Consider the following 23,064-nt stretch of genomic DNA (forward strand, 5'->3'; position numbering starts at 1 on the left):
TATGGCCAGAGAAGTTTAGAGATTTTCTATACATTAAAATGCTGATAGGATGTTGTTGAAAATCCAGAGTGCCTTCCTCAGAACTTGTGACATTTAAAATAAGGTTATGTGATTAAGTAATTTTTCCAAGATAAATTATCATGTTATAAACAGTCTCTACTGTTAACAATTATTTTAAAGAAATATTAAATCATATTTTATTTGTGGACATGTTCTAATTCTTTCACTTTGCTCTAATTACTTGGGGGACATGGACCACAGTTTACTTTTCTTGCTTTGCTAAGCATTTATCACAATGCTGCAAATAAATAAAGTCAGCACTCTGTGAACTTTGAATGAATGAATTAATGGCACTTCTCTGTGCCTTTTATTCCTTAATTAAGTTTTTTGAAATTCCCATGTTTGAAACTCTAAAGTGTAATTTTGCGTTTTAGCATCTCTCTTTTCTAAAACAAAATAATTAGCTCTGTACTTAGTATTGTATGGAATTGTCTCATTGAACCAGTGACATCTGGCTTTATTTTTCCACTTTATTCAGATTACATGGTATGAAAGAATATTTGGTCCCCTTCTTTCTCACACAAGACTCTGGAAGATACTTGAGTTGGGGAGAATCAAAGGAGGCTCCCCAAAAGCTATTCTGCTTAACCAAGTCCAGATATGAACCAGCCTCAGTAGTGAATAGTATATTCATGAAGGATGGGACTGATAGATTTTAATGTTTGGAGCATTCATTCAAGATGTGTAAGCAATCTAGTTTCCATTTCATGAATGCTTAATGTATGATTAATACACTTCTTGGTTGGTTCTTTATTATTAACTGAAGTGAATTAATTTACTTCAATTTGTATTTTTGATAGTCACAAAATTTTTGTTGAAAGTCAAATACTCATAGGCACTGAGGTTTTTTTGGTCTTACATAAAATAGATAACATGTTATTGACGAAGGATGGTATTATTAGAAACTGATTTCATTTGTTCTTTCAGTTCACTCTTTGTAAGAAGGAGCTTATTTTTAGAAATATATGACCCAAATACATAATGCATTGTATTTTTCCATCATTTATAAGCCAATTAAAATAGAAAACAACAAGTTGGATTTACAAAGTGATTGTATTTGTTACAAACATTTGGGACTCTCTTTATACAGACTTTTCAGTACTCTGTAAGACTATTTTTTCCCACTTAGATTTTTGTTTAATGCATTAAAAAATATATGATTAAAAAACATAATATAGTATTCTATAGTCTAATGTATTCTTCTGTAAAAAATTATTGCATGTTTTTATGATGCTTTTCAGTGTTATTTCTTTTTAATTTTATTTCAGAAAGCTAAAACTGTAGTTAACTCTTCTACTGAAGTAGTTACCTATAGCAAATATATAATCTATTCCTTATTCAACTGTGTGATTATAGTAATTTAATTTATAGCATACAAATGTAATTAACTTTCTATCACTGAAGTTGGAAAATCATTCATATATTTAATTGTTTGTATTAACATGCTTTATTTTGGATCCAATTTTTTAATTTGCATTCACAGAAAACCTTAAAATTATATTACTTAAGAAACATTTAATTTCCAATTGTGATACAAATAAAAATTTCATAGTTAAACATATTTTAGAAATAGAAAATATGACTAGCAGGAGTAATTCTTAATGACAGAATGTAAATATATAATTGCTGTATATTTTTGCTTAGGAATTGTATAAATTTTTTTTTCTATTCCTACTTAATGTAATTTCCTATGTCATTGCTGAGATGATCATTGAGGCAATCTGGACTAAAATGGTGAGCACTATAGTGAATACTAGAAAGCCTGGGTTTATTAGCAAATCCAACCCATCTTCTAAGGACTGACAATTTCACTTGAACTATCTCTGCTTCAAATCTTGTACAGAGAAAATGGGCGGTACCCAAGACCAATCTCCTTACTGCTTAGCTTAGACTGTGAGGATCCATGTTAGGTTATAAACAGTAATCATTAAGATCTGTCATTGCAGATGTTGGAAGAGGGGTTGTCACATCAGAATCTGTAATTCTGAGTCTAGGCTAAGGTTTCATAAAAGGCAGATGAATGAGAATTTGATCAAGGGATCATTGTCAGACCCAAGGAAACTGGGAGCCGACTGAGGACAGCTTCACTGTGTTCTGTTCATACTGATGTAACAGAATACACTTCCAAGAATTCATAACTCCATTATTTACTGTTTCAGAATTACAATTACATTTTAGATAATTATTTAATTTCCAGAATTTTTCTACTCTATAAGGGTCAGCAACTTTTTATGTAAAGGGCCACATAGTAAATACTTTAGGCTTTGTGGGTCTTAAGGTCTCTGTCACACTACTCAAATCTCTGTAAATGTATAGATTTGGCTATGGTATAGATATGGAAAAAAGAGAATAGCCTGGTCTGAATATGGCAATGGAATCTGGGGACAAAAATCACAGATTAATAGCTTAATAAATTTTTTCCACCATACTATTATCATTATTTTTACTCCTTAAGTATTTTTGAAGTGAACTGACTGACCAGATTATATTAATGCAAGATTTGTGTGTGTATGTGTAAATATTCCTTCCTCCTAAACCTTAGTACTATATATATTATTGAAGTCTTAATTTCCTTTATGAGTATAATGTTATTTTTTAATATTCCCACATTGCATGTGATGATTCCTGCTCATTTCACGACATCAAGTTAACTCCTTAGGGTCTGTACCTTAGCATACTTATTTCTCCCATTTCATTACTACCACTGAAGAATTTTACAGGTGTTTCTTCCATGTTTGAAATTTCTCCAGAAGAGCTTTCCTTATTCTCTGTTCACTTCACCAGGCTCCAGGACACCTATGGATATTTACCCTCCTTGTGCTAAAGTTAACTTACCTGCGGCAAGTTCAGATGTGGTTAAAGAACCATTTATAGCGATCTAGATATTATCTGTGAAGTATTACAGTATTCCATCACTACCTCAGTAGCATGTGAACCTGTATTCACAATGGCCTATTCCTTATGTAAGAGAGCAGGTAACTTTCACTGTATGTAAGAAATGGCCATGTCTGGGTGATGGTAACAGTGACACACTGGAAGTTGGGTCGTCTTGGTTTGAGTGGCAGCCTTACGTCTTGGAAAAAAGGGACAGCTTCTCTGGACTTAGTTTTCTACTTGAAAAGTAGAAATAATATTATTACACATTACCAACTGCTCAGAGATATTTAATAGATAAAAATAGTAAGAAATTTCTGGTATTGGAAAAACATACAAGTATGTCTTTTTTATTCATGCTTTTTTTTGCTTTAAGACTTGGAGTTTTTTGTTTGTTTGTTTTAATATATCTTTATTGATTTCAGAGAGAGGAAGGGAAAGGGAGAGAGAGATAGAAACATCAATGATGAGAGAGTCATTGATCGGCTGCCTCCTGCAAGCCCCGCACTGGAGATCAATCCCACAAACCCAGGCATGTGCCCTGACCAAGAATCGAACCGCGATCTCTTGGATCTTAGGACAATGCTCAACCACTGAGCCACGCAGGCCAGATAAGACTTGGGTTTTGAACAGAGAGAGCTAGGTGAGCATTCAAGCATTAATGCATTTGGACCCTTCTTTGACTGGTTTTCTGTTAAAATTGATTAATCTATTTTTCTTTCATTCATTGCAAACTACTAAAAACTGGATAGTTCATGTCTATTAGCTTCTAATATCTGTAGTAAAATGGTAACTGCATCCAACCATTACTTTATGGCTGCCTACCCATATAGCTGCAAGAAACATCCAGGAGCTTTTTTCGCAACGGGTTTGCCACCAGAACACAGGTGTCTTGAAAACCACCACTAATTCAAACCCAAAATGGGAAAGGAAAAGACTCATATCAACATTGTCATCATTGGACATGAAAATTACAGCAAGTCTACCACTACTGGCCATCTGATCTACAAATGTGGTGGGATCGACAAAAGAACCATCGAAAAATTTGAGAAGGAGGCAGCTGAGATGGGGAAGGGCTCCTTCAGGCATGCCTGGGTCTTGGATAAACTGAAAGCTGAATGTAAGTGTAGTCTCACCACTGATATCTTTCTGTGGAAATTCGAGACCAGCAAGTATTATGTGACCATCATTGATGCCCCGGGACACAGAGACTTCATAAAAAATGTGATTACAGGCACATCTCAGGCTGACTGTGCTGTCCTTATTGTAGCTGCTGGTGTTGGTGAATTTGAAGCAGGTAACTCCAAGAATGGGCAGACCCGTGAACATGCCCTTCTGGCTTACACACTGGGTGTGAAACAACTGATTGTTGGTGTTAACAAGTGGATTCCACTGAGCCACCCTACAGCCAAAAGAGATACGAGGAAATTGTTAAAGAAGTCAGCACCTACATTACGAAAATTGGCTACAACCCTGACACAGTAGCATTTGTGCCAATTTCTGGTTGGAATGGTGACAACATGCTGGAGCCAAGTGCTAATATGCCTTGGTTCAAGGCATGGAAGGTCACCCGTAAAGATGGCAATGCCAGTGGAACCACACTGCTTGAAGCTCTGGATTGCATCCTACCACCAACTCGTCCAGCTGACAAGCCCCTGCGTCTGCCCCTCCAGGATGTCTACAGAATTGGTGGTATTGGTGCTGTCCCTGTGGGCCGAATGGAGACTGGTGTTCTCAAGCCCGGCATGGTGGTCACCTTTGCTCCAGTCAATGTCACAACTGAAGTCAAGTCTGTTGAAATGCACCATGAAGCTTTGAGTGAAGCTCTTCCTGGGGACAATGTGGGCTTCAATGTCAAGAATGTGTCTGTCGAAGATGTCTCTCGTGGCAATGTGGCTGGTGACAGCAAAAATGACCCACCAATGTAAACTGCTGGCTTCACGGCTCAGGTGGTTATCCTGAACCATCCAGGCCAGATCAGTGCTGGGTGTGCACCTGTGCTGGACTGTCACACAGCTCACAGTGCTTGCAGGTTTGCTGAGCTGAAGAAGATTGATCGTGGTTCTGGGGAAAACCTGGAAGATGGCCCAGAGTTTTTGAAATCTGGTGATGCTGCCATCATTGATATGGTGCCCGGCAAGCCCATGTGTGTTGAGAGCTTCTCTGACTGTCCTCCTCTGGGCCGTTGTACTGTTTGTGACATGAAACAGACCGTTGCTGTTGGTGTCATCAGAGCAGTGGACAAGAAGGCAGCTGGAGCTGACAGAGTCACCAAGTCTGCCCAGAAAGCTCAGAAGGCTAAATGAACATTACCCCCAATACCTGCCACCCCAGTCTTAATCAGTGGTGGAAGAACGGTCTCAGAACTGTTTGTCTCAATTGGCCACTTAAGTTTAATAGTAGAAGACTGGTTAATGGTTACAATGCATCGTAAAACCTTCAGAAGGAAAGGAGAATGTTTTGTGGACCATTTGGGGTTTTTTTTTGTGTGTGGCAGTTTTAAAGTTATTAGTTTTTAAAATCAGTACTTTTTAATGGAAACAACTTGACCAAAAATCTGTCACAGAATTTTGAGACTCATTAAAACAAACTTTAATGAGGAAGAAAAAAAAAAGGAAGCATCCAGGAATTGTAATAAACCAAAATGTAGCCTGGACATTCACACTACAGAACTAGATTGTTACTTATAATTCCTGTTCAGGTATTATAATAGATGACTCTTCGATGATTCTTCCTTTACACACATTCTCTTCTACCTACATTATTTCAAGAAGAGATCGTTTTGAGTCTTGCAAAATAATTAGAATTAAAAGCTATTTCAACCATTTGATTTCAATTATTAGGAATTCCTCAGATATTTTTCAGTTATCCTAGAAAACTATTTTTTTTCTTTCATCTTGCTGCTTATTTTGAATTTAAAATTATTTTTTCTTTGCGTATGTTGATTATTTGTGGTAGCCCAAACTCTCTGGCTAGGTGATGAGTTCAGAAACTTTATTATTTAATATACATTAAAAAGATTTTTTAAAAAATATATCTTTATTGATTTCAGAGAGAGGAAGTGGGGGAGAGAGAGAGAGAGAATATCAATGATGAGAGAGTCATTGATTGGCTGCCTCCTGCATGCCCTTGACTGGGGATCGAGCCCGCAACCCCGGCATGTGCCTTGACCGGGAATTGAACCCCAATCTCCTGGATCCTATGCCAATGCTCAACCGCTGATCCATGCCTGCCAGGCTACATTTAAAAAATTTTATCTTTATTGTTGAAAGTATTACACATGTCCTCTTTTTTTCCCCGTTGACCCCCTCCACCGCTCACCTGTCCCCCACCCAGGCCTTCACCAAACTTGTCTGTGTCCATGGGTTATGCATATGTGCATGCAAATTCTTTGGTTAATCTCGTGCTGCGTGCTCCCCCCCTTCCCTCTTAGAGTCTCAGTCTGTTCCATGCTCTATGTCTCTAGATCTATTTTGTTTATCAGTTTATTTTGTTCATTAGATTCCACATATGAGTGAGATCATGTGATACTTGTCTTTTTCTCACTGGCTTATTTCACTTAGCATAATATTATTTAATACACTTGAATGAAATTTATTTTATGTGGTTTACACCATTCCCAGCTACTTTTTTCTACATTTATGATTTTGTACACTAGCCTTATTTTCCAAAAAGAGGATATTTTACTTTATTCATATGTTTATTCCTTTGCTGTGAGGTTTGGTTATTTTTAGATCAATATTTTATCAATACTACTGCAATAGTTAAGCATAAATTGTGTGTATTCCACATTCAATTTTTAAGTAAAATATCAAAGTAGAGCCTGATTATGGAAGTAGGTCATAATGATGGATAATCTTCTTAGAGACATGTGTTTTGGGGATATTGTACAGTTTGATCCACTAAATTCTCTTATAACAGCATAAACATGATTTTGTCACTGTACTTTTTTTTTTCATCTGAGTGCTTTTATTATTTTATTATTTATCCTTCCACAAATGACACATTGTTTTAAGCATATTTTGGAACACATATCTTATACCATTTATCTTGTAATGGCAAAATTGTGTCTCACAGATTATTTGGGAAGTTGTATAAAAGGACAAAGGATTGAAATTTAGATATGGAATAGAATATTCACAAGCCTATATTTACAGGTAAAAAGGCCAGATATTTCTTTCCAAACAAGGAAATTGACAAAAATAGTAAAATATAACCCTGAAGGACTTTCCCACATATGAAAATTTCCACATTATTATTTCTAAGAAATTTGATGGTTTAGAAAGGAGAAAGTGTTCTAAGAAGGAAATAGGAATTGATCATTTTAGTTTCTCAGACATTGATTAATTACTTACGGTGTTTTAGTGTATTTTTTTACTTGGTTACTTTCTTTTAGTGGATGGAGACCTATCCCCAGCATCTGTTGATAATACATATTGTGATTAGCAAGAAGTTCAATCTTTTTTTTTTTTTTAATTTTTTTTTTAATATCTTTATTGATTTCAGAGAGAGGAAAGGAGAGGGAGAGAGAGAGACAGAAACATCAATGATGAGAGAGTCATTGATCGAACCCACAACCCAGGCATGTGCCCTGACCGGGAATTGAACCCTGATCGCCTGGATCCTAGGTTGACGCTCAACCTCTGAGCCATGCCCAGCTGGGCAAGAAGTTCAATCTTTATTCTCAAAAATCAAGGGAGTTAGAACCCTCCTATACTGAGCAGAGTAGAAAGTGGCCTAGTTTCTCCATGAAGATGAAATAAGAGGATGGCATAAAAGTGACCAAATTAGCATGAGTGACAGCAATAATATCATGAGAGTTAATTTGCAAAACATATCATTTAAAAATATCACCAATTATGGAGGCAGACATTTTTGAAGATGTTTATTGAGCACATAGCATTGTTGCACTTAGTGTTCTCTGATGTGCATGGGTGTATGTCTTTTGTGTGTATTATACATGCGTATGCTTTATTTAATCACTTAGACCACTTCATTATCTCCAGATGAGGAAACTGAGTCACAGCACCATTACTCAAGGTCATGCTTGCCTTACTCCAGGCTTCACTTGGAGAAGGCTGTTATGAAAATTCTTGGCAATAAATCACTTGAGGGGCTGAGGTAAATGTAGATTTATAGGCCCTACCCCCAGAAAATGTAATACAGTAAGTATAGGGATGGGGCCTTAAAATCTGCATTTCTAATAATTTTTCGATGATGCCTACCCACGAGCCACACTTCGAGTAGCGCTGATCCTTGTGGTATACTGTCATATTATATCCTCAACACAAAGTGTGGTTTAGTAATGTAGTAACGTCGCATTCATCCAAAATTCAACCTTCTATCAGTTTCACCCTTCTGAAAACAAGTAAGAACCAGAAAGTAGGCAAAAAAGATAGTGTGGAATTTCATAAATAATTTAACTATGTCCAAACAATTAAACCCATACTATTAATTCATAAGAGAGCCTAGTGTGCTCTTAGCTTCTTCATAGCTCATAACTGGATTTTATTATTAGTCTTCAAGTTTGTAAAATTGAATTAAAAGGAAAAAGGAGCCTACTCCAGTTTAGCAGTTTCCCTGGTGAGAAGTATCTTCAGCAGACAAAAGAATTTAAAATATATGGCAGGCTCGTTCTATGACATGCATAGTCCAGCTTGGCTGTACATCTCAATTGGACTTGACTACCATTTTCACTGGTTGCAGCACAAACAAATATAGCTGCTTCTTACAATGAACAAAACATGGAATTTGGAGTCAGAGTAGTTTCAAATCCAAGCTCCTCTACGTGTTGGCTGTGGATGACATTCAGCTTTCTGCACCTAAGTTTTCTCATCTCTGAAGCAGTCATAGCAGCCGTCTCCCTAGATGGAGTAAGTAAAACAGGTTGGCAAGTTCCCTAGCAAGATACCAAGTGTAACAGAGATCCAGGTCTCTCCTCTGCCATCCTCCAAGGGCATGGAAGATAGTTAGAGAGGGTAGGATATGGAGCTAGCCAGACCTGGGCTCGGATGCTGGCTGCATATTCATTATCTGGATAGCTTCAGGTAGGCTATTTCAACTGGCAGTGCCTCAGTTTTCCCATTTGCAAAGTGGAGTTAGTAATATCTTTTTTTCTGGGTTAGTATAAGAAATATCAATAATATGCATATAGTGTTTGGTTTATGTTAGGCCTTCAGTAAATGATAAATGTAATGATTATATTGGCTAATCTGCCAGTATTGCAAGTGTGTTATATATTTGGGAAAGATTTATATCCTACATGGCAAAAACTTAAAGTGAAATGTACAAAAACAGAACAAATCCAGTAGTTCAATATAATTTATTCATTATGGTTTTGGTTGTTTACAGTTGCACTTTATAGGTTATTATTAAGCCTTACCTTCACACAGAAAAACAAATATACACTATAATATTTTTAGTTTTTCTTGTGATATATATGTATACATGTATATACATAAATATATCCACGGATATGTGTACATATATATACACTTTAATTTGTCCCCCATTCTCACTATTGCACATAACTTTCTATCATTGCTCTTACAGCATTGGCTTATACAGATTGATTTTGGGTTGGGAATTTAAGATCCTAAAATTGCATATTGATATTACTATCCAGAAAAGTACAGTTAAGAATCTGAGCTTAGAAGTATAACAGAATTAAAACCTGGCTTCTCTACTCATGAGTTTTGTGACTTAGGATAATCTCCTTAACCATATTGAGTCTCAATTCCCCACTCACAAAGTGGTATGATATTTCCTACTATGGGTGTTTTTGGGATGACTACTAACACTTATAACATGCTTAACATGATACACATTTATAAATTCCTAATAAATAATAGCCTTATCTACTTATTTTGTATTTCACTGCACATTTGGTAGGGATAATAATGAAATTGGATCACTTAGACTTCAATAATTTGGTTCTTAAAAAGAAAAAATTGCACAATGTCCCTAGTCTCAAAGACAACACAGTTAATGGGTAGATAAATTAATACTAATAAGGGTCATAAATGCTGTGGATGTTTTGTGTACGCTAAAACTGGAGAAAGAAAGAGACTGATTAACTTCACTTGGGGAGATCAAGGAAGGCTTTGAAGAACTGACATTTGGTGTCAGTTTATTTAGTTGAAGTAAAAAGTTTTTGTTAAAATTATAATAATAATACATAATGCAGAAGACTGGATCAAAATAGTGAACAGAACACACATACAAACCCCTCCCTAGCTACCAAAATTTTCTTCAAATAAGAGAAAATAAAATTCAAGGAAATTCAGAACACAGCCAAAATGTAAAAAGAGGTATGGTTAGCAGACCATAACTTCTTAGATACTATTCAAAGATAGAAAGCCCCCAAAAGTTAATTAACAAAAGCAAACAATATGCCAGCCCCAAACATGAGCAATAGAAAATGACTACCAAAATGAAAGCTAGAGAGTAAATTATTATGTTCAGTGGTAGCCAATATAAATATAAAAAGGGGAAAACTATCAATGCTATTAGTCAAGAAAATCATTCATAACGTCAAGGACACCTGAGTTCACCTCAGCTCCCCGCTCCACTCCTGACCATGTGCCCTTAAGGAAACAAGGCCGCAGCGTCGTGACCAAGTCCCAGGCTAACGCACGAACAGGTGAGAACTTGAAGGCTACCTCTAAGAAAATGTAATTGCCCGTTTGAAAAAGGTGCTTAGTATAGGTGTCAGGGTCTAAGAGGCAATCAGAGCCTGAAGCAGCTTGGTAGAAACTTGCCATGGATAGGAGAAGAGAAGCATCGATATCTGAGGGAAATTCACAAGACTGTTCCACCATCAGAGAACAGGCGACTCTGTTTTCATAGTAAAAATTGAGAAATGTCTTTTTGTGTTTCATAAGGGTGGGTGGTCGTGGTCATTCTCCACATCGGTTATGTGCTCAAGCGGTGAGAACAAAGCCACTGAATCAATGCACTCGCCCCCTTACACTGAGCTCACAGGAAACTGTCCTGCGTGTAAGTTGGGGACTTTTAGGAATAACCCCTCGACCTGCAGAATGGCAGAAGAAATTCACCAAAGAATGAGCAGAGATGATTAAACAGGATGTGATAAAACTCAAAGGAAGATTTGAATATAATAAATAAAAAAACATTTTGCTGTGGGAAAGGGGCTATGAGTGGAAAAGAATGATTTAGGAAATAAAGCACATTTGCAAAAAAATTTTTAGAAGTTAACAGAACCGATGAAAAGAGCAGAAGACCAAATCGATCTGTGAGATAAAGACATTTCACTGAGTGAACAGAAGATAAAATCTTCTATTATGTTAGGAGTGTTAGTCATAGATACTTATTCAAGAAAAATCTAATGGCAAATAATAGGAGCTCTAGAAAATAGGAAAAAGAAACTGGAAGATATAGAAAAATATGACTAAATTCTTGAAAGACTAGGATCTTCAGGTTGAAAAGACTTACATAAAGACATCCCTTGGTGAAATTTTATTACTATCAGTATGAAGATAAAAATTCTAAAAGGATTCAAAAAAAAAAGGAAAAAGTTTACATACAATGAAATAAAAATTAGATTGTCATTTCCCCACATTTTCACCAATAATAAATGTTAATGCTTTTTTATTCTTGTCAGCGTAATGCATAAGTTAACATTTCATTAGTAATTTATTTGTATTACTTTGACTTCTGTTATGCTTATGCATTCATTATTTCATATGTTTTAGGCCATTCGAATTTGATTTTCTGAGAATTGCTTATTAATCACCTTTGCTCATTTTCCTGTTGGTTTGTTTTTCTTGTAAGCACTCTTTTTGTATTAAATATATTCACATTTTATCTGTTAAATTCATTAAATTTTTTTTTTCTTAAATCTGTGTTTCATTTATTGTTTTGTTTTGCTTTCAGAGTTTTGTTGTTTTGCTCTTCTGTGCTAAAATTAAGCTGCAAAGATGTGTGCAAAAATTAAAGTATATGTGGTCTAAGTAATGCAAAATCATATCTGTGTGCATATGTGTATATGTATATAAAAAGTACAAAAAAGGTAGACTTTGAGACTATATCTGCTAACTTATAGAGACATCCATGATATATTATTATTTTAAAAAAGCAAGTTGCTGAGCAATATGGATATCTCCTTTTTTTAAAAATACTTGAGATAAAATATACATCTAAAACACATCTCTTTCAAGTGTACAATTTTTTTCAATGATTCTTGGTAACTTTAGAGTGTTGCAACCGTCACCATAAATCAGTTTGAGAACATTTTTACCCCCCTGATGAGATTCCTCTTGTGCATTTCAGTTAAGCCTCATTCCTGACCCAGCTCCAGGCAACTACTAATCTACTTTCTGTCTCTATAAATTGCCTTTTCTGGACTTTTCAAGTAAATTAAAATCAAACAGTTATCTGTATTGAAGGCAGACTTGCATGTGTTTACATGAACAAGGAGCAAGCTGAGGAAGACGCACGTCTGCTGTTGGACGTTGGTTAAAATCAGAGGATTGGGTTGAGGTCAGAGGAGGCAAAACAGAAATGGCCAAATATGCGCTCTTTAAAACAAAAGAAGTATAACCCAACCCAGTGATATATAAACAGGAATTCACATGCAGCGTATTACAAGCAACATAGAAGTACATTAAGGAAAATCAACTATAATATGAATGAAATAACGTTTCCACTATCAGATTGACAAAAATTCAGAAGTATGAAATGTAGTGTTGGGGATTTTGAGAAATGGCCATTCTCAAGCTTTGCTAGTGGGAAAGTAAATGAGTACATCCTATTTTGAAAGGCAATTCATTAGCATCTATCAACATTTAAAATGAAATTACCATGAGCAATCCCACTTTCATATTTTTAAATCCCAGGGATTTGCAGTGCTATATTTTGTAATAATGAAATAAAAATTCATACACCCAAACTCTCTCTTTATATATGTATGTGTATATATGTGTGTGTATATATATCTTCTATCATCTATCTGTCTATCTCTATCTATCTATCTATCTATCTATCTATCTGTCTATCTATCTATCTATCTATCTATCATCTATCTATCATCTATATCTATCTGTCTCTATCTATCTATCTATCTATCTATCTATCTATCTATCTATCTATCTATCTATCTATCTATCTATCTACCTACCTACCTACCCACCCATCTATCTATCATTTATCTATCATCTATCTATCTATCATCATCATCATCTATCTAATCTATCTAGTATTAGAAGGATACATATGGGGAGAGACTGGCACACTGACCCCTTTGCTGTTCACAAACACACCAAGCAAGGCATTTGCACTTCAGTTTCCTTTCCCTAGAATGCTCTTTCATATATCAGTTTGGCCCACAGTTTGTGCCTCTGGTTATTTGGCAGTTGGCACCTCATTAGAGATGCCCTTCCTGAAAACTCCTAAAAGAGCCCCCCCACCTACCACTCCTGCCCATCCCTGCCCTTTATTCCAAGTAATGTTTCTTACAGCGCTGCCTAACGTGGTGTATATGCTCAGTGCATCTTTTACTGTTTGCTCCTTCCCACGAGAATATAAGCTTCATGATAATGGGGCCTTGTTTCCTGATTAATACCTGGCACGGAATAGACACCGAATAATATTTGTTGAATGGGAAATGAATGAACTAGATTATAATAGTTGTCTGATATTATATGAAAGGAATATTTCCGATTGTAATTTTAATCTTTATCTTTATTTTTAATTATTTATTTTTACTGTTTTTTTTCCTTCTCCAAAAGTATGTATGGGAGTCCCTAATGTGTATATTGTTTTATTTAGTTATTTAAAAAATCATTGATCAAATACAAATCAATCTCTCACCTTTCCAAATTAATCCAACAGCATGTCTTGAGTTACATTCTTCAAATGACCTAAACCAGTATAAACTTAAATTAAATTGAAGACCTTCCTTTTAGATAAGGTAAGGTGTTCCATGAATAGGGATGAAGGAAACAAGTTAATTATTTTGTGTTTAACTTTGTGGGATAACTATGGCTTTGGTCCAAACAGACTAAAGACAACCTCCCTTGTTTATGTTACACGGGAGGAAAAACACTCCTCGTTCTCATGGGTATCTGATTTGTGACCAAGTGGAGCTATATTGGTTGAGCAAACTGTTCTAATCCCTGATCTACAATAAAAAGTAATGACTTCAGCCTTTCCTGTTGATTCAAAAAAATCACTTTGTCAAAAACTTTTTTTTAAAAATGTTTTTCTTCACTTTACAGTAGTGTTCTTAAATTTATAATTCCCAACAAGAAACACTATTGTTCCAGTTAATGTGTAATCCTATCTGCCTAGTAGTAAGCGAATGAAATCAGAAATAATGTGGATAGCATGCATAAACAGAGACAGACAGTCTGTAGGGAGGATATCTAGATACCACATCGGTTTAAGGTAATTCAGCACATTTAGAATTTTTAAAGGATATGTTATGATATGCCTGGCAGAAGTGATGAAGTGTTAGAGGAAATAATTCCTATTACATATAAGATATATTATGGCTTAATATTTCTACCTGGTGTGATTATTATATTTACAACTTAATGCCTTAAGCTCCTGATAGTGGTTATTTTTGTTTTGTTTGTGTGTATGAGAAAGGACACCCTCACTTCTCCACAGGAGAGCAGACACCGGTTATGTGGTTATGTGTATTCATGCCATCGGACCTCTCCCAGCCCAGAGGTGTTCAGATCAGAAATTAAAGCATCTAAAGTATTTCCTGTGTCCAGGTTATCAAAACTTAAGTGACTATCTTAGTTCATATTTGTACCTCTGTCCTTAAGAGACATCAACATTTACATAATATATAAAGTATAACTGTTTTCCTATTGTAATATATAGGAAAAGATCTCCTTTTTAGTAAAAGTAAGTAGTCCTCCCAAGGGTTTAGGGGATAAAAAAAGAAATTTGGGAATAAAGAGAGAAGAATCATTCCTTAGGGTGGCAGTGTTCCCTCTCCTTCCTCAGAATGGCAGAAAGAACTTGATAATTTACTAATTTACCTAATTGATGAGCAGAAGGTTTTACATGTCTTATAATCTGGGGTGGATGTGAATTCCAACATTGCGAACAATATTTTGATAGACCATTCTGCACATTGTCCATGAATAGATCATTTTTCACTATTAGAGAGTTTAACAAATTATTTGAAACAGTTGTAAAGTTAACTGTTGAACAGCACAGTTTTGGAGTTTGGTTAGAGGTTCACTGAGAAGCGATCTGATCTAAGAGATCTCTGCTGGGAATAACATAAATAAAATGCTCACGCCCCCCCCCAGCACCAATGACACAGTGCAGGTGAGCTGTGCTTGGCAGCCATCAACATGCTGTTAACAGAGAGTAGCTCCCAAGGGGCTTTCTAGGTTGTTAATTTTCGTAATTCCCTCTGTCCCAAAAAGGTTTAAATATACTTCCAAGCTATGAGTATTTAAGTCATTGACTAGTAGGTTTTAGAAACCATTATTGTTACACTTAGTAAATTAGAGGCTGTATTTTGAGGCAAAGATATCAATAAAATGTTATATTTTCCCAAAGAATGATAGTCTTGAATGGTGGCCAGTATGCTTAGTATTCAAAGGAGTCAAAATTTCCTTCAAATAAAGAGGGTCCTAGTTAATTATTTGTTGACATTTTATAAAGTTATTTAAACTTTACCACACAATTTGAATAACTCATGGAATGGTAAATACTGACACTCTAAGCTTTTAACTAAGCATTTAAAGATAGTGAAAAATATTCCTTGGTGTTATTTCAAATATGTGTTTTTCAGAATTTAATGTGCTTAACAGAGCAGTGGCATAAAGGAGGCTGGTGGTAAAAAGGCTAAATCACTAGAGTTGGATTAAAGTGGTCTGTTCTAAGCTCAGTTGAGCTGTTAATCAAATGTCACTGTGGGCAAGTGATTTAAATGCAGTTTCCTTTCCTGGGAGGGGATGGGTATTGAATTAGGTGACCTATAAACTTCTTTCAAGTTCTAACATTCTGGTAATAAAAATATTTATTATTTGCATTCTTTTGATAAAATATTTTATACCATGCTTCTAAACCAATTATGAAATTCTGCATTTGCCTTAGTTAGTGGGGCTTAAATTTTTTGGTCTTAGAAGAGATCATTATTTTAATACTTGTAAACTGAGTATGTGAGGGGAAATTAATTCAACCTCCCTGTAAATATCAAGCATGTTCTAGCCGCTTTACAGGAATTATCTCTTTCAGCCAAAAAAAAAAAAAAGAAAAAATAGCAAGTTAAGTATTATTGTCCTCAATTTACAGAGGAGGAAGCTTAAGCCTAGAAAGGTAAATTGACTGACTTACTGTATTTCAAAAAGCAGTAAATGAGGTATGCCTAACTCTAAAGACTGTTTTTCCCCTCACTGTACCATTTTAATGAAAACACGTTTGTCATTCCTTGGATCAAAATCGGAGATATTTTGTTATTTTAAAGTGATTGACAGAAAGTAGCAAAACAATAAAATAATCAGTATGTTTTTTTAAACAGGTTAGAGAGTAGATTCCTCATCTATAAAATGGCATCTTTCCGTTTCCTGACAAAACTAGATAACCATTTGTATTTATTCTAAAAGTCCATCAGAACTCATTTCCAGATCATATGCAGTAATAAGGAAAAGACTGTGTGTTTTTTATGACTGGTTGCAGACTTTAATGTGTGAAACCTTAACCATTCATATTTATTTCAAAAATCCATCAGAACTTATATCTGGATCATATACAATACTAAGGAAAAAATACATATATATTTATGAGTGGTTGCAGACTTTCTCAGTGTGAAACCTGTGTCAAATGACATTTTTTCAATATATATACAGGAATGAGGTTAACTCCAGCTTAAAATTAAGCAGGCATCATCTTGCAGTGACAGGTGTTTCTGCTATGTTATGATATCATTTCCAAGGTAACTAAACAGAGCAACAGAAAGGAAGGATTATGTTAGCAGGTGTGAAATAAACAGCAGGAGAACACTTTACAAAAACTTTACAAAACCTTGAAAATAGATGACAGTTTCAGTAAACATCGCCTCCAGGAATAATATGTATGGAGTTAGGGGGGGGATCAAAAATGAAGTACATGGTGAAAACTAAGACAATGTTAATTTATTAGTAATAGGAGAATTTATTCTAAAAGCTTTCTCCATGGTACAGTTTTATTAAACAAGCCATTTTTTCAAGTTCTTTGATGACTGTGATTATGTTAGTTGTGATATGTTGGTTTGTGGTCTATAAACTTGTGTCTACAACACAGTGTTAATGGTGATTGGTGTTACTATGTTTTCTTTCATTTTTGTTTTTTTAAATAAAAGATGTTTCAGTTTTTTTCTAGCATGTACAGTCATAAAATGCTCTTGAATATAATGTTTAGCTCAAAACTAGGAGTAGAAAGATATATAATTTCTATCTGGTTGGCAATGGTTTCTTGGAGGAAGAAAGACATTTTAGGAAACTGGAATGTGGAGTTAGTCCTGTTTCTGTTTCAATTAATAAGGCATATCCAAACAGAAAATTGTTTAACTTCATAGTTGTGCAGGAAAGATGATTAGTTTTAATTGCTTCATGGGATCTGGCATCAAAAAGGGATTCAAAAGCAAAATACTGGGTTGACAGAGTCTCAACCATATGGCGCTGGTGTTTGAGAAGAGTGGCCAATTGCAGAGAGAAGGAAAACTTGATGGAGTCAAGAGGCTGCCAACAGTGGAATGTAGAATGTGTACCGCTTCACAGCTTCTGTGGGCTTAGAGTATGATTCTGAAGGCAGGGAGAGAAAGGCATTCATTTGAAACCTTATTGATGAACACAGAATTTTGCCTGTTGTACCATGTGGATGTTCAGTTGATATGTGATATATCACATTGTCACTCATATATATACACACATATATATACACATCTCACATTTTCATCTACCAGTGTACAGTTACGATGTTTCTGTATCTTAGCTAATGTAAAGAATGCTGCTTTGAACAAGGGGATGCATATATCTTCTTTACTTAGTGTTTTTTTTTCTTCGAGTAAATACCCAGAAATGAACTTGCTGGATCTTATGACAGTTCTATTTTTAATTTTTTGAGGAACATCCATACCATTTTCCAGAATCACTGCAACAATTTACACTCCCACCAACAAAGCACAAGGCTTCTCTTTTCTCCACATCTTTGCCAATACATTTCTTCTTCTTGATAACCGCCATTCTAACAGGTGTGTGGTTTTGAGTGGGATTTCCCTGATGATTAGTGATGTTGAGCATCTTTTCATGTGCCTGTTGGCCATCTGTATGTCTTCTTTGGAAAAATGTCTATTGAGATCAACTACCCATTTTTTTAATCACTTTTTTTTTTTAGTTGTATGAGTTCTTTATATACTTCGGATGGTAACCCCCTATGAGATATATGATTTGCAAATACTTTCTCCCATTCAGTGGGTTGCCTTTCACTTTGTTGATGGTTTCCTTTGCTATGCAGAAGCTTTTTAGTTTGATGTATCCCCACTTATTAATTTTGCTTCTGTTGCCTTTGCTTTTGGTGTCAGATTTTTTAAAAAATCATCACTAAAACTGATGGCAAGGAACTAACTGCCTTTGTTTTCTTCCAAGACTATTATGGTTTCAGGTTTTATATTCAAGTCAATAATCCATGTTGAAGATAGTGGTCAAATTTTCCTCTTTTGCATGTGTTTCTCCAGTTTTTCCTACACTTATTATTGAAGAGATTGTCCTTTCCCCATTGCATATTCTTGGTTCCTTTGTTGTATATTAATGGGCTTCATATGCTTGGTCATTTCTGAGCTCTCTATACTGTTCAGTTGAACTATGTGTCTGTTTTTATGCCAGTAACATTCTGTTTTGATTTTATAGCTTAGTAATATAGTTTGAAATCTGGGAGTGTGATACCTCCAATATTGTTGGGTTTTTGTTTGTTTTTTTCTCTTAATATCACTTTAGCTGTTTGGGGTCTTTTGGGGTTTCATACAAATTTAATAATTATTTGTTCTATTTCTTTGAAAAGGTCATTGGAATTTTAATAGGGATTGAATCTGAGATTGCGTTGAATAGTATGGAAATTTTACCAATATTTGTTTTTCCAACCCATGAGCAGAAAATATCTATTTAATTTTATCATTTTCAGTTTCTTTCATTAATTCCTATAGTTTTCAGCGTACACAATTGTTCACCTCCTTGGTTAAATTTATCCCCAGGTATTTTATTCTTTTTGATGCAATTGTAAAGGAAATGTTTTTTAATTTTTCTCTTATAGTTTTTTATTAGTGTATGCAACAGATTTTTGTATATTTATTTTGTATACTGCAACTTTACTGATCTTGTTTATTCTAACAACTTTTTAGTAGGGTCTTTAGGGAGTTCTAATACAATATCATTATATTTGCAAACAGTGACACTTCTTCCCTTCTAATTTGGGTGCTTTTTCATGCCTAACTGTTCTGGCTAGAACTTCTAATACTATATTGAGTAAAAGTGGCAAGAGTAGGCATCCTTCTCACCATTAAGTATGATGTTAGCTGTGGGCTTGTCATATATGGTTTTATTATGTTGGGGTAAGTTCCCTCTGTATCCTCTTTGCTCCCTAGATGCAATCTTTGATATGTCCACGTACAACCCATCAGCACTTCTGAGGGACCTTATCTATGACATAATGAGATTGTACATTGAGCATAATATAGCCTTATTTGGAAACTGAAGATGAATTCCATAAATCCTTTATTTTGATATAGGCTTATGTAATGCATTGCTCATCTTGTTAACATCTTAACAGATGGTAATTCTGTGATATTGATTATAAGAGTATGTAGATACTATGTCTACCTAACTACTTTTGTGAACCTAGTTCATTTTGTGATCTGAGGAAATGTGGAGGAATGAATTAAGCTTTAACAATCTTAAATATCTTTTGCAAATATCTTTAAGGCTTAGTTTTTCCATATAGGGCGGGGCAAAACTAGATTTAGAGTTATGAGTACGTGAAACGCAGTTTATTTTTTATTATTTATTAATCATTGTCTTATTTTCCATACTTTTGCCCCACCCTGTATTCATCTGTGTTTCCTCACTTACAAAAAGCAGCAATTTTTAGCAGTTTATCTGAAATATTTTCTATGTTAAAAATGTATTACTTTTCTCCCTATTTTTCATAGTCTCACTTTAGCTTTTATCAAATTTTATGGCTTCAGTTATAATTTTCCTCCTGTCCATCTGAATGTTTCAGTTGTACATTTTCTTCTTTTTGCCAAATAAACAAAGCTTCTTTTACTCATTGTTTCTCATGTAATGTATCTAGGATTTATTCATCCTTATGTGGTATTTTTGAGTAATGTTGACTGAAGTCGTGTTTGTGAAAATGAGAGCCTAGAGTTTGGTGATCAGTTTTTTCCTGGGGGGGGGGGTGTCATTTCTTAAATACAAAGAAAAATGAAAGTATGTTCAAAGGAAATCAGCTGGGGTAGCAAGATGAACTCACCACGAAGTAGAGGTACTGGGGATACTTAAAGAGAAGGCTCGTGGGCCTGCAGGCACCAGTCTCAGCTCTGTGTCTGCTGGGTGTTCACTGTTATTATCATTTCTATTGTCATCATTGTCTTCATTATTACATTCATTTTAAATGTCACCAGGAGGAGAGCATGTATATTTATTTTAAGTGGTCATACACCTTATGATTTATCAGTGGATGTGTTTCTAAGTGACTCTTCCAAAACAGCTCTCCTGGTGGAAACTATATCAGAGTGTCACATATGAATAAACCCGGCCCCAGATTTACTGATTTAGTAAATATGTGGGTGGAAAATTATATTTAATAGCATACAATAAACTTGAGGTTAGTTTTCTACTAATAAACTAGAGAAAATAAATACACAGCTTGACCTTTTTTTGCATCTCCTTTTATTGTTTTTTTGTCCATAAGAACATATTTTAATATTGGCTTTAGTAATGGATGATTTTTGAAAAAACAGATACCTTCTAAATCCTTTGAGATACTGAACTTTATGTACATAAATACTAATTCTATAGCTCCTTACAGTATTTTTCTAATCACTCAGCTACCCTCTTAGAACATTTTAGTTACTGTATTTTAAATGACACTTCAGGGTTAGTCATACTAAATGTTTTGGATATATGGTAAAAGGAAACTCAGAATCATAGGGTTAGAATGGCAAGGAAAAGGTTACCCAGAGGCACTGTGATTTCATATACTTGACTGTGACTTGTGCAAATTTCTCACAAGAAATTTACAAGGATAAATATGACAATGACAACCATTTCTTCCTTAAAAGATATTTTAGTTCAATGAAAATAAATTATCTCCAAATGGCATAGAAAATTTATACTGTTCTCTCTTCTTCAAATAGGTTATGTGGGTATGCAATTTATGTCGAAAGCAACAGGAAATCTTAACCAAATCTGGGGCCTGGTTCTTTGGAAGTGGCCCTCAGCAGCCCAGTCAGGATGGAACCCTAAGTGACACAGCTACAGGTGCTGGTTCTGAGGTACCCAGAGAAAAGAAAGCACGGCTCCAAGAGCGATCACGGTCTCAGACTCCCCTGAGCACAGCAGCTGCCTCCTCCCAGGACACGGCTCCTCCCAGTGCACAGCCAGACAGGAGCAAAGGGGCTGAGCCCTCCCAGCAAGCCGTGGGGCCAGAACAGAAGCAGGCTGCATCCAGGTCTAGAAGTGAACCTCCAAGAGAGAGGTAATAGTTCATTAACTCTGTAAGCAAAAGGCAAGGTCTTGTATTGACAACCCATTCTCAAGAACTTAACAGTTACTAAGAAAGACGTGTGGAGGCGATACTTCTCAGGCCCCACATGGAAGGTGACAACAGGCATGAGGTGCTTTGTTTATCTCTAGAATGTATCATGTCTTCGGAGGCCTTTGTTGAGAAGTTTCTCTGTCAGTATGCACGTATATAAACAAGTCACCCAGTTGGGCTACTAACTTCAAACCTTGAATTCAGCAAAGCTTTTAGATCATTTATTCACTTATAAAATTAGTCCTTTAATTGAAAGTATGCTCTGAGAGAATATGATGGGGGCACCTGACCCAGTGGAGGGCGTGTGGGTACATTATCAAAGCCTTCTCTGAGGACATTTCGTTCATGCTCAGCTCTGAAAAGTGACTAGGAATTAAACAGGTGAAGAGTGGGATGGGGGTTCCAGGTATATGTAAGGGCATGTGGTCTGAAGAAAAGGCTGATGGAAAAACCTAAGGATGCCCACTGGCTAGAGTGTGAGTAGCAGAGGTTATCAGGTCCTGGGTCACACTGGGCCTTTTGGCCAGGTTAAATTTTATAGATTTCATCCTAGGAACAATGGAAGGCCACTGAGGATTTTAAGCATGGGCTAACATGATCAGATAATTTATTTCAATGGATTCATTCATTCATTCATTCAAACAATGTATTTATGACTAGACAGGAAGCTTTGCACTGGGAGACAATGTTAACAAGGAGTACATAGCCCTTTTCTTCACACCCTTGGTAGTTTGGGGGACTGACTATTGTTAAGGGCAGGCTTGGCTGCTTTTGGCTCCAAGGAAGGCCTTTGCTCCCCTTTTTCAAACAGAAGCCCATAAATAAAATCAAGGACTTCAAAGTTAAACAGATCTAGATTCCAGTTCTGACTCTGCCACACTAGTAACAACAACCCACCTTATGGGGTTGTGGCAGGATTAAATGAGAACATGTGTTCAGAAGCTGGCACATGGTAAACATTCAGTAAATGTAGCTATTATTCAAGCCAATAGCCATTGTATATTTACTATAAGCAAACACTGTGCCAGGAATCAGAGAGTATAAAGACGATTAGGGCACGATCTCACAGATCCTAGGGAAGATACCACACAATATCCTAGGGCAATGAACTGTACCAGAAGGTTCATTTAATCAAAACTAGAAAATACGTATAGTATTTTGGTAGCTGCAGGAAAGAGGAAGTGCATTCTGAATTAAGTTTCATAGGGTATCCAGGAGTTGTAAGGTAGGTAGGAGGACATTACAGGAAGAGAAAATGAGTATACATAAACTATGTGGAAAGAAAACAGAAAGAACACCAGAGGTAACTCAATTAATAGACAATTAATAGCTTTTAGTGACAAACTGATG

The 23,064-nt window shown here is 35.6% G+C and overlaps 1 protein-coding gene and 1 pseudogene across 1 annotated transcript in view; both read left to right on the plus strand.

Annotated features, from left to right (window-relative positions):
* The window catches only part of LOC107531619 (regulating synaptic membrane exocytosis protein 1-like), a 197,725-nt gene extending 176,331 nt beyond the window's left edge, over nt 1-21,394 (plus strand). Inside the window, exon 2 of the transcript XR_015714567.1 lies at nt 21,314-21,394. The gene's annotated coding sequence lies outside the window, so the exon portion shown is untranslated. The remainder of the gene's footprint in view (nt 1-21,313) is intronic.
* Nucleotides 3,841-5,532, plus strand: LOC107531618 (elongation factor 1-alpha 1 pseudogene; annotated as a pseudogene).
* Nucleotides 21,395-23,064: the final 1,670 nt, after the last annotated feature.

The sequence above is a fragment of the Miniopterus natalensis genome, chromosome 5 (genome assembly GCF_054644295.1).
Source record: "Miniopterus natalensis isolate mMinNat1 chromosome 5, mMinNat1.hap1, whole genome shotgun sequence".
NCBI lineage: Eukaryota > Metazoa > Chordata > Mammalia > Chiroptera > Miniopteridae > Miniopterus > Miniopterus natalensis.